The 11,771-nt window shown below is 37.8% G+C and overlaps 1 protein-coding gene across 2 annotated transcripts in view; it reads left to right on the forward strand.

The window, feature by feature from the left end:
• The window catches only part of FGF14 (fibroblast growth factor 14), a 303,346-nt gene that overhangs the window by 33,533 nt on the left and 258,042 nt on the right, over window positions 1–11,771 (forward strand). The window lies entirely within an intron of this gene.

Genomic DNA, 11,771 nt, shown 5'->3' on the forward strand with positions numbered 1-11,771 from the left:
GGGCCTCCATTGTTTGATAGATATGATTGTCACAAAGCATTGACAAGCTACAGAGGAGATGTTTCAGAAAAGAGACACCCTTCCAGACCAGGCAGAATTCCAAATCGAAAGTCTGTCTTGCTATTGACCAACAGCACTTTCATCATGTTCAAATTAATCTCCATTTGTTCAGGTCCAGGCACTATTCTTGGAAAGATATTGACTGCTTTATTGGAATTAAGTGACAGCAAATTACAGAGTTAGTGCATATCAATGGCAGCTCACTCAAAAACTCAGGATGATTTCTTACAATGATTTCATGTTCATTTTGACTAATGTAAGGGACAAGATAGAACTTCTGAGGAGACTCTGTGCCAGTAACTAGGGTGCCAAATAGTCCTGCAGCCTTAGCTTTTGGATCTACAAGAAGGTCTAGAACAAATTGCAGTGTAGTGACCCCAAGGCTCAGCTTTGCCAGCCTCTTAGGATCACAGAATTCAAGCACAAAAAAGGGCACATTTAGATATTAATTTGCATATTCATTTATGTATCATTACATATTATTTTTGTAACACGTTTAGTCACTTGTATAGTATATTTACTCACTTAGTTAGTCACTTGTGTAACAACTCACTATACTTCTTTGATAGGGATAACATTGTGATTTCAAGTTACCCCACAGAAAATCCCAGATTCTCTCCATTGCATTTCTATCCTTTTTATCATTCACTGGTTCCCAAAAGAACTTAAGACAAACTTGAGACACTCATTTTCCTCCAAATCTTCAAGGCTTGGTGACCCCCAATTCCAGCACCAATGATTATTTCTTTCTCATTTCAACCACTGCAAAGAGAAATGGGACACTCTGCCATGGCTGTGCTCACAGGAGTGACTCTGAGGCATAATTTTCCATATGGGCTAAACGTCCCTTATATGTGTGCATACCTCCTTATGGCCCTCATATCTGGGACAATAAGAACATACTAGATGATCCTTCCCGTGTCCTAAAATCATGCTTCTTAGGCACCCCTGAATAATCTAGCATGGGTGCAAAAGCCCTCCCTCCACTTATTCTAACTGCTGTCCTCTCCCTGTCCTGCTGACCCCTGATCATGCTTCGTATATATCCCTTTGCCATCCAAACCCTTCCATCCACTTTGAGCCAGCAGTCCCAGAAACAGCAACAATTGCCTCTGACTTTCTGTATCAGTAGAACAAAGCCAGCGCTCCTGAATCCAGAGGCTTTCATTTGTTAAACCAGGCCACGGGAACTACCTGTAGCTTTTTATTGACAAGGATCATAGTTGCCTTGTAATTAATTCCCACACATTGTCAATGCCTGCTTTCAGTGCTCAGTTGTAAATCATGACCAAGTGACTGCTAATTACTTGGCTGGTTTATGCTGTGTATGTGAGTGGAAGCAAAAAGCAGAACCAGAGGCCTCTGAAAGCCAGATGATCAGCTTGATTCTGAAGTCTCTCCCTGCACCCCTAATGCTTTGGGGATTTCTGGGTATCTGGTAGTCCTACAAGAAAAAGTGTGATGAAGAATAAGTTACCATTCTGAATGTACCCAGTGAGGGGTATAAAAGAATTAGCAAAGCTGCATCAATTGAATTTCCAGCTTAAGTAATCTATAAAGGTGATTAAAGTTTTTTTACATTAGGAACCAAAACTTCCAGAACATGGCCACACAGCCCGGAAGACCCACATCAGCCATTTTTTTACATTCCTTTTCCTCTGCCAAAGAACTGATCTGAAATGAATCCAGATGGTCAGTCCTGATAATTGATCCTCTGTATAACCATAAGACTAAAATAGACAATGAACATCAACATTTACCTTCTGCACCCAACAAAACATTCATTATCCTTTTCCCTATAGTTTTAAAAGTTCCCCTAAACTATTCCCTTAGAAATTCTACCGTTTCAGAATGTTTGCTTAATAGAAAGCTGTGAAGTAGGTGATTTATGCCTACGTTGAAGTAATAATATGATCTTTGCACAAAATGCAAAATTATTGGCATATTTTGGAAAGAAACTATATTCATTTTGACATTTAACTGAATGTGTTCTAGGGTGCGCATGTTAAAAAAGTCTTACAACCTCTAGCCTGCTGTTGCTGTTGCTGTTTTACTTTTTTTATCAGTATCATTTTACTGAAATCTAAACTTTGCCACCTGATTTCTGCTCATCCAACTACCTTATAAATAACCTCTCCTGCCAAAATTTGGTATTCATATAGGCTACAATCTCATTTTCCTTAAGCACATCTTAATTTTTGTAACCGCTTTTCTGCAGCCTTGCTTGTTTCATGTGAGAGAGAAGAGGCCAATCTTCTCTCTTAGGGTTAGAAATGCATCAGAGTGCAAGTATTCAGACAATTATTTCTGGATACTTAGCAAGTAAGTAAGCCAATTCTAATTACTTCTTGTGAGAAAATGAGCAAATTCTAATATGATGCTAATTTGCTTGCACAGCATAACAATTAAAATGCAAATGAATGAATACTGTTACATTAAAGGTAAGCAGTATAAATCACAACTAGAAAACACAAAGATGACCACGGAAGTGAATACATTTGACTGTTGATCAAGAGCTCCAACAGTGATCACATGAGTCTGATTAGGTTCATTAGCTAATCGAGCAAGGGTTATTCAGAAGTCTGGTTTTCAGCAAACTATGGTGCTAGGAATTTGGAACAGTAAAGAACTAGATCTAACAGAATGGTTATTAGGAAAGAGAAGAATACTTTGGAATGCACAGGAACTGTGCATATAAAAAGCAACTCTATTCCAATCAAAGCAATCACATCTTTTTCAAGGCTTGCAAGGCTTTGAAGTTTTTCCCAGTGGTCTCCAGACCAGAGAGTGCACAAAGTGAGTTTATAAGGCAAAAATAAAGTTCCAGTATGGAGAAGGTATTTCTTCTAAATATAGCAAGTTGCCTCAAAGGCTAATTCTGGGTTGTCTAGTGTGTTGGCATGCATTAATTCAAAACAGGAGAGAAGGCAGCTCTTGAGAGTCAGTTAGGAAGTTGCAGGCTGTTTAAATGGGTTTGCTGAGAAATAGCACGTGCTTGGCTCTTCCTCCCTCCTTCTCATTCTCCTCTCTCTTCTGTTCCTGTGCTTCTTTAAGCTGATACCTGACCATGTTAAGGAGCTGTTAAGGAGCTCATCTTTGGACTTCTGTTAGTTAAAGTATGGTTCACAAGCCCAGGCTCTAAGCCGCTAGCCCAAGTCCTTTCAATACAGGGTTCTAGGTCCCAGACACCCAGCTGGGCCAGTCAAGAAGAGGTATTCTGAACACAAGGACAAAAGGTGAAGTGGGAACTAAAGGATAGTTTTAAATAAGAATTTTCTCCCTGGGTGGCAGAAAATTTCAGTCTGAGCAGCAGCAGTCACTGCTTGTCCTTCTCTGGAAGATAAATGACAGATGGGGAGGACTTTAGATAGCACTGGCCAACTGCCAGGCTGGGTTTAGGTAGCAGAGACCAACAGTGGTTCTGGACAGTCTTACTGAGGAAACTAATAAAGAGGACGCAAAAACAAAGGCCAAACTGCCCTTCCGAATCCTGCTTGTGAATCAGATTTTGGAGCAGTTGAGAGGAAGAAGCCTCAACAAAAAGATCAGTTTGGAATTATACAATATTTTTATGATTAACAACTTCAGCAAATACATCTTCTATGAGACTGTTGTTGTCCAGGCCACTGATTGGTAAAAACTCATTTGTTTTTCCTGATTTGGCTTTTTCTTTCAATGAGCGATCTAGCCACTATTCTGTTTTGTGTGATTTCTGTTTTCTAAATGGTAGGGTTGTACTTCAGAAATGATTCAGTAGGAGAGCTTTAAACCTTGGACAAGCATGGCACATTTCTCTGACTAAAATAAGCAAAAATGTCAAAACTGTTTCACATAAACTAGGAAATAAGTGTGTTATCATTTTGGTTTGTGCCAAATGCCCATGAAGGCATCTTTAGATAGGTTAGATTTTCAACCCCTAAAGGGTTTACTGAAGATGTCTTCTTCACTAAACAAATGAAAGCTTGTTTAATCTAAATCTAATTTAAAGTTAATGAAAAGGGCCCTCAATTTTGGCTGGCAAATGTTAGTATGTGGACACCCAACTGAACGATTCCTAGATCACTGGGTTATATTCTTCCCTTCCATGGTGAGATGCATTTTCTTTCAGTTAAATTATAATAAGTGTTTGTAAATATATACAATGGACTGGGGGTTCCATTCCAGCCAAAAGTCACAGGTAACAAAACTGAAGATAAAAAGATCATGAAAAATCTTACACATGCACAAATGCTGATCTGCCAAGCAACTGCAGTTTTGTGAACTATTTACCATGGTCACCAAGGTCACCAAGGTTTTATGTAACCATGTTTATTTTCTAAACATGGTTACATAAAAAAGTAGATAGGAGGCTGTGGATATTATTATTATTATTTCATAAGCTTTTCATTTAAAAGGAAAATAAATATGATTTTGAAACCCTTTTAAAAAATGAAAGTTGGTAGAAAAGTCATCACTGAGAAAGCTCCTTCTTTGGTTCTGTAACCTTTACTAGCACTTGAGTAAATAAGGAATTATTTACTCATTATCTGAACACATGAACAGATCCTTTAGATTGTTGGTTATCCTTCAAACCTTTTTTTTTTTTTTTTTTTTGACAATGCTTTCTTCAGCTTCCTGTAAGATTAGCAGGCTATATTCACAGCTTGAATGCAGGCCTGAAATAATAGCTTCAGTAATTAATAGGGATGTACAAACATCATTTATTTGTCATGAAAGGAGGCAGGGCGGTGTACGTATCCCAAATGAAGGTGCTCAGAATGTTCAGAGGACCAGATAATCTAAATAAAGAGGAATTGGGCAACGGAAGAGCTGAAGACAATTTGCAGAAACTAGGCTGATCGAGCCTTCTTCATCCTGGTCAAAGTCTGCTGCAGCAAGGTTGAAAATCCTTCAGTCCTGCTTATGGGCATTTGAAGAATGTTTATCAGTGCCTAATATCGAGTGCTAGCAATATCCCCAGTTACTTCATGTTATTTCAAACCAACTTGCTAAAGCTAGTTTTGAAACGTAAGAAAATGAGCCCTTCAGTGCATTGTGGTTTTACAAGAAGCATCTGTGGAAGAATAGTTGTTTGAATACAAAGCCACACACTTAAGCTCTTTCTCCTATTTGTGCAGCTGAGATTTCATTGCAAAGTTAATGTAAATTTCTGTTGCTTATTCATATGAGGGGATACTAAATAGAATGTCCAGGACAATACTTTCTTTCCTCTGTTGTTTTCTCTTCCCCTAGATATACTTGCTTTCAACATTTCGACACATACATTCCCTCTCCATTGCACAAGAAGTGGGGGAAAACTTTTTTCACCTTCCCTTCAAAAGTATAGAATGATTGATCTGTGCCTGTATGAAATTTTGAATAAGCAAATTTAAATTTTCATCCAGAGCTTTAAAGTGTTAAGTAATCACTACTCAAAGAGTATTACAGGGAAAGTTGGAAGTACAGTAAATGAGCCCTTAAGCTAAGCGAAGAACAATATTTGACTGATGTCCATGAAAACGTAACCTTCTTTCTCAGCATTTATTAAAATGTTTCTCACTTTTCCCTTTCTCCCCCTCCATCTTCTTCTCTAACTTAAGTGCTTGCTAGTAAAAGCACTTTTGCAGAAAGTTCTAAAAATACTCTCTGGTAACTGCTGTGTAAGTAATTCATATCAGTGAAATAAAAGGACATTGTGCTAAATGAGCTGGTGGCATGACATAAAATGGTGTGTCAACTGTAGAGGGTGTTCTTTGGTGTGGAACAGACACTTGAGCAAGGCGTTTGCTTTCTGCCATTTGGGGATCGTGGAAATGGGTTGCAGTTTGTTTAAAATGAAAGCAGTGAGTTAGCCACACAGAAGATGTTGAAATGTTGAAAAAAAGTTAAATACTGAGAAGATTGTCCTATTCTTAGTTTGCCTCCCAAATCACAAGGAACTCTTAAGGATGCTGACATCATCATCATCATCATCATCATCTGAATTCATCATCTATTAAAACATGTAAAAAAAATCTAAATCTTAGAAACTTAAATAAAACAATTAATTTAATCATAAACATTTCCATTCAATAATAATTACGGGGATGCCCAGAAGAAAGTCTCATTGAGTTTACTGGAACTGATTCTGTCAAATAATTATGCATTGAAGTGCAAACTTTAGTCCATCTCCTGTGCATCTCCTATTGTCCTATGTCATTCATTTACTATAAAAAAAATTCCCCTCTCACCCCTATGGGTGGTACGTGTCTTCCTCAGTCTTTATGTCCTCTACCAGAGGCCTGGGAGTTTGAGGGTTCTGCTCAGTATCTTAGCTGTTCCTAGCACTGCACCCTTCTGGATAGAGAGCTCTGATGTTGTTCCTGGGATCTGTTGGAGCCACTCTCCCAGCTTAGGAATCACGGCCCCGAGTGCTCCTACCACCACTGGGACCACTTTGGCCTTGACTCTCCACATCCTCTCTATTTCCTCCTTCAGGCCCTGGTACTTCTCCAGCTTCTCATGCTCCTTCTTCCTGATGTTGCTGATATATATATATATATATATATATATATATATATATATATATGATAAAAACTAATACAAACTAATCTAAAGTGAATAAGAGAAAAAGAAAGAAAGCAAAGAGAAAGCAAAAAGTGCAAGAAAAGAAAAGAAAAAGTTAAAGAAAAAGAAAAAGGAAAGAAAAAAGATACAAAGCAGTGGCTTCCAATATCTTCACAGCAGTTATAAGTACAATTATATTTTAACCTCTCTCTCTAAAGTTACATCATGACTCTTTTCTTTCTATAATCTATCCTGTCTAATCATCAAAACCATAAATCACAAGTTCATTTTTTTCCCATTTATACGCAAAAATTCCATAAAAGGGTTCCAGTTATTCATGTACTTATTTTATTGTTCAATATATATCTTATTTTTTATGCAAGGGCTTAGGCAGGGTACATACCATTTCCTCCTCCAAATCACACTTGGTTTTCCAATATATACATGCTAATATATACATGTTTACTCAGTATTAAACTGAAGAAGGGTAAGGAGACCCTCACTGCATTAGACCCAATTTCCATCTAATCTACCATTTTGTTTTTCAGAAAGATCAGCCAAATGCCCCAGGAAGCCCATAAGTAAGGCATGAATCTCCTTTTGTTGGCAACAGTTGGTATTCAAAGACATACGTATTGACTATCATGGGTTGATTAGTCTGCTGGAAAAATGAAAAAAAAAATTAGGAATATGAAAATAAGGTATTAGGTATTAATAATGGAAGAAATGCTTTGCTGACAGGTGTCCTTTCATTCATATCTGGGTTTTAAATCTGATTGCGCTATATAAGCTTCTTATAGGAACTTTAGATATCAGGAATTATTTTCCTATCACAAACCATAAAACTAGCTGATTCAACTCATTCTTGGCTACTGAAGACTATAATTTGTATTGAAAGGGAAGACAGTACAAAGCTATAACAGATTTTATTATCAATATCATCAGTGGTTTGCAATGCGCTGTCCAGGTTCATTGCTTGACCTTCTCACTGAAGGCTGAGAACCTAGGACAAAACACAAGTAGTCATTCATGTGAAGTGAAGACACTTGTTACATGTTCTATAATTACTAAGTAGGCCATTGCATCTGGCCTCCTTAACCAATATAATTTTCTCAAGAGATTCTCTTCAAGGAATCAAGAACAAGGCCAGATGAGTACTAACTTACTGAACTACTTCTATTTGTGAACAGACTGAGAAAGTTTGGGAGACAGTTATTTTAAGGAGGTTCAAGTGCAATAAGAATTTGCTAACTCTACCAATGCTACTTTTATTTTTATTTATTTATTGTTACTTGTATACTTTGACTCTCAATGAACTGTTTGAATAATTCATAGAAGTTTAATAATCACCACGAGCAACAGTTTGGGATCCTGCCTTTCACATCAGGTTCTAGTAATAACTTCTTTAATACTCAGTTCCCTTGTCTGCCCTCCTGAATCCCCTGTACCTTGGAATGTGTCATTCTGGCATATATTACTTCTTTTTTCTAGATGTCTTTATCAGTCTGCCTGTTAAGCAAAGCAGCGGAGGGGCAGGTGGGAGGACAAACGTTTCTGGCAATCATGTTTAGTATAATCATTTATCTCAACCATTTCCTTCCTGATCCTGAAGCTGAACCACAGTTATTCATAATCAGTTTAATATGATTGCAGGTTTTATGAACATAATATTGTACGTTTTAGAATAGATACAAGGAAATTGGCTAGTTGGGGAGAAAATGCACTTCCCTTAATGCATTCCCTAATGATGTTACAATGGTCAGTGAAAAAATTGAATTATATGTAAACTGAAAAATCAGATGACCCAGTCAATGACTGAAAATAAATTATATTCCCTTCCCTCAAAAACTAGCAATTATATGTACATTTTATTTCATTATTTATTTATTCATTTAATATATAATATTGCATCCTCTCTTTTCTCCACAAACATAGGGTAATATGTATTGTACTCCCTTCCTCCAGTTTCTTCTTACAAAAACAAACCTGTGGGCCAGGATGGACCGAAAGAGGGTGATTGACTCCAGATCACCCAGTGAACTTCTATGGCTGAAAGGAGACAATTTCTTCACAGTAATTAAAATACATTACATTTCAGTCTTGGTAATGTTTATTCAAGGGAATGCAATAGCATTTTTTTTTTTTTGAACTTGAGATTTTCTTATGAACAAATATCTGAGTATACCATGGGTTGTCAATCACAGTTAAATCACCTCATTTACAAATCCGAGTTTGTATGTTTGAAGTAAATGTAGTTCATTTACAAAATATATGTCACTTGGTTGAGATGGGCGGCTATAGAGATTAAATAAATAATTAAATAAATAAAATAAACAAAATTCCATTAGGTGGTACTTAAATAAATAGGAAACCATACTGTATTCTTCTTTTGAATCTTGAAACAACTGTGCATAAACAGAAGGATTGTGTGCTTCAGGAAAGATTGGGTCAACTTCGATTCAGGTAAGGATTAGTTGAAACATAGATTGACCAGGGGTGCCTAAACCTTTACATGCAACAGTGTCCAGCTTAGTGGTGTAGAAACCTTATTCTCATTCAGTGTCAGCATTTTGCAGCACAGATTCAACACAATGGAAGGGGAGTGTACCAAGAGGCAACCCCAAGAGTTGTTGATTTGATCGGATTTTCATTGCTTAAAACTCCCTGTGCTTCAGCCTAAAGACTGCTGACATTGCACAAGGTAAAATGTTTTTTCTTTTTCTTTTTTTCTTTTTGTGGCAAATAAAAGAGCTTCAGCTTGCTGGATTATTTGTTGTAGATGGTTTTTAATGATTTTTGTTGTTAATATAAACACTTTCTTGATGTGGCAGGCCTCTTCTACTCTATACAACATGTATTATGGCAAATCCATTTTTTTTAAGACACGCACAGTGTACCACCCCTAAATCCTTCATAATTCCTTGCATGGGATGAATGTGCTGCTACCTATTTATGTACTGCATACTGTACAGCTATTGTGAAAACATAGAATACAAAGGAACATTCCAACTGGCAGAAGGCAGTAAGAAGCAAATGGGTTGCCAGCACAGAAGGTTGAAATAATATTGCATGTATGTGAATTGTGGCTAATAGTTGCTATAGCTGATGAATGCGATGTACTTTACACACCAGAAAACTCCACTCTTCCCAGCTATATGTGCAATGTTATTGCAAACATTGCTGAAATGTTTATTCTGGAACAGAACCTTGATAGCTTTACCAGGACAGGCAGGGGCAGAGAGGTACAGTTCAGTATCATCAGCAGACCGATGATGATACTGCACCCCATGCTGGTGAATGACCCTTCCCAGCAGCTTCATGTAAATAGATGAGAGGGGAGAGTACAGAGCCCTCCGGCAAAGCCATCAACACCAACTGGAACCAACCATGGAGAAAGGAGGAGAACTATCACAAAACCGTGCCCCGAACTCCTCATCCCCTAAGCCGGTCCAGAAGGATATCACGGTCAGTAGTATTGAAGGCCACTGGACAGTCAAGGAGGGCCAGGACCTGCCAATGGTCATTCACCAGAGTGGCAAAACCCATCTCAGTGTATGTCATGGCCTGAAACCTGACCTAAGGAGGTCTGGATAATGCACTTACTCCAGAATCCTCTAGAGCTGTACAGTGACCATATTCTCAAAAAATGCTCCCTAAAAAAGGTAGTTTGGAGACTGGACATAAGCTGTCCATATCAGTGGGATCTAGCGAAGGTTTCTTGAGGAGGGGGCAGACATGTTAGCCATGAAGTCAGAAATGGATTACTTGTGTTACTCGTTACCGGCACTGCCATTCCCTTGAAGCATTAATGAAAGACAAAGCTTGCTCGTTATCATTACATCCTGCTTCACCCCACATAATCTGTCAGCTGGCTATTTCTGAACATGTGTTTAGCACTCTTTCAGAGGAACACAAGATCCATGTTTAGAAATAGCCTGACTGGTAGGGTGCAGGTGATGAGGAAGAGTTGCATCAAGCAGAAACATAGCATCCTCCTGCTTTGCCTCTTGTACCACTTGACACCTGCAGCCTGTTCTGTTATATATATATATATAACAAACACACACACACACACACACACACATATTCATTCATTCATTCATTCATTCATTCATTCATTCATTCATTCATTCATTCATTCAACTTGTACATTGCCTCAATCACTGGAATGACTCTAGGTGATTTTTAGGCAACTTGACAAGTAGCTAAACCCACTGTTTTAAAACTCTTTGGCTACATTTAGTCAACCCCACCCCACCCCACCCTTATAGAAAGTGATTGGTAATTGTTCTCCTGCCCCCCCTGGTGAGACGGGAAATGAAATTGGGGGAATCCATACATCCCTTTCTTTAAATCCCTTCTTTAGCTCACAACAGGCTAGAAGGATAGCACTTTTTCCACCAGGATAGGCAATGGAGATAACACAATTTATGAAGGAGAGTTGGATCGTTTTTTTAACATAGCCATTTGGAAGAGCCCTTAGTGATGATGTGAACAAGGCAGCTCGGTCTTCGAAGTGTTATTTGCCAAATCTAGCCACTTTTGACCATTCCTCTCTTTTCAAAGTTATTTTGTTAGAAGAAAAAGCAGCATACTTCTTCTCCCCTTCTTTGAACTGCGTAAGTAAAATGTGGGCAGTTTTCATAGCCAGACTTTGGAGATCACCTCAATGTCAGTGTTTTATGGGATCAGATAAGGATTCATTAAGGAAAATAGGAGGTAGATAATTTTTCTATTTTGAACTGGTGTAATTTCATTGCTCCTGAAAAGGTGACATGATTCAAAAGGCATGAAAGAAGAGTGGTTTTGTTGTTTGGTTCCTTCTCAAACCCAAGTACTGAATTGATTATGTATTAGAGTAGACCACCTACTCCACTAGGTGCAAAGGAATAAGCAAGTAACAAGGAGAAAACTATAGATGTTTTAGAAACACTGATACTAGGAAAAAGGGCATTTTTTCTTTCTTCTTTTCTGGAAAACTGAAATTCTTTGATACTGTTAGAAATGTGCAATATGTAATTTGGTGTGTTCTTATATTCATCATATTGGATATTTAAAGGTGTAGTTGAGTAAGTGCATGTTTCCCACAAAACGTCAAATTAGTAAAAATTCAGTTACAATTTATGAGAGCTATACTGGATTTAGGGTTCTGCAGGTTAGATGGTAAAACTAAGTAATGTATAGTT

This window comes from Python bivittatus, unplaced genomic scaffold, assembly GCF_059951505.1.
Source record: "Python bivittatus isolate LINGU-HERP-01145 unplaced genomic scaffold, Pbiv_v1 ctg000060_np1212, whole genome shotgun sequence".
Taxonomy (NCBI): Eukaryota; Metazoa; Chordata; class Lepidosauria; order Squamata; family Pythonidae; genus Python; species Python bivittatus.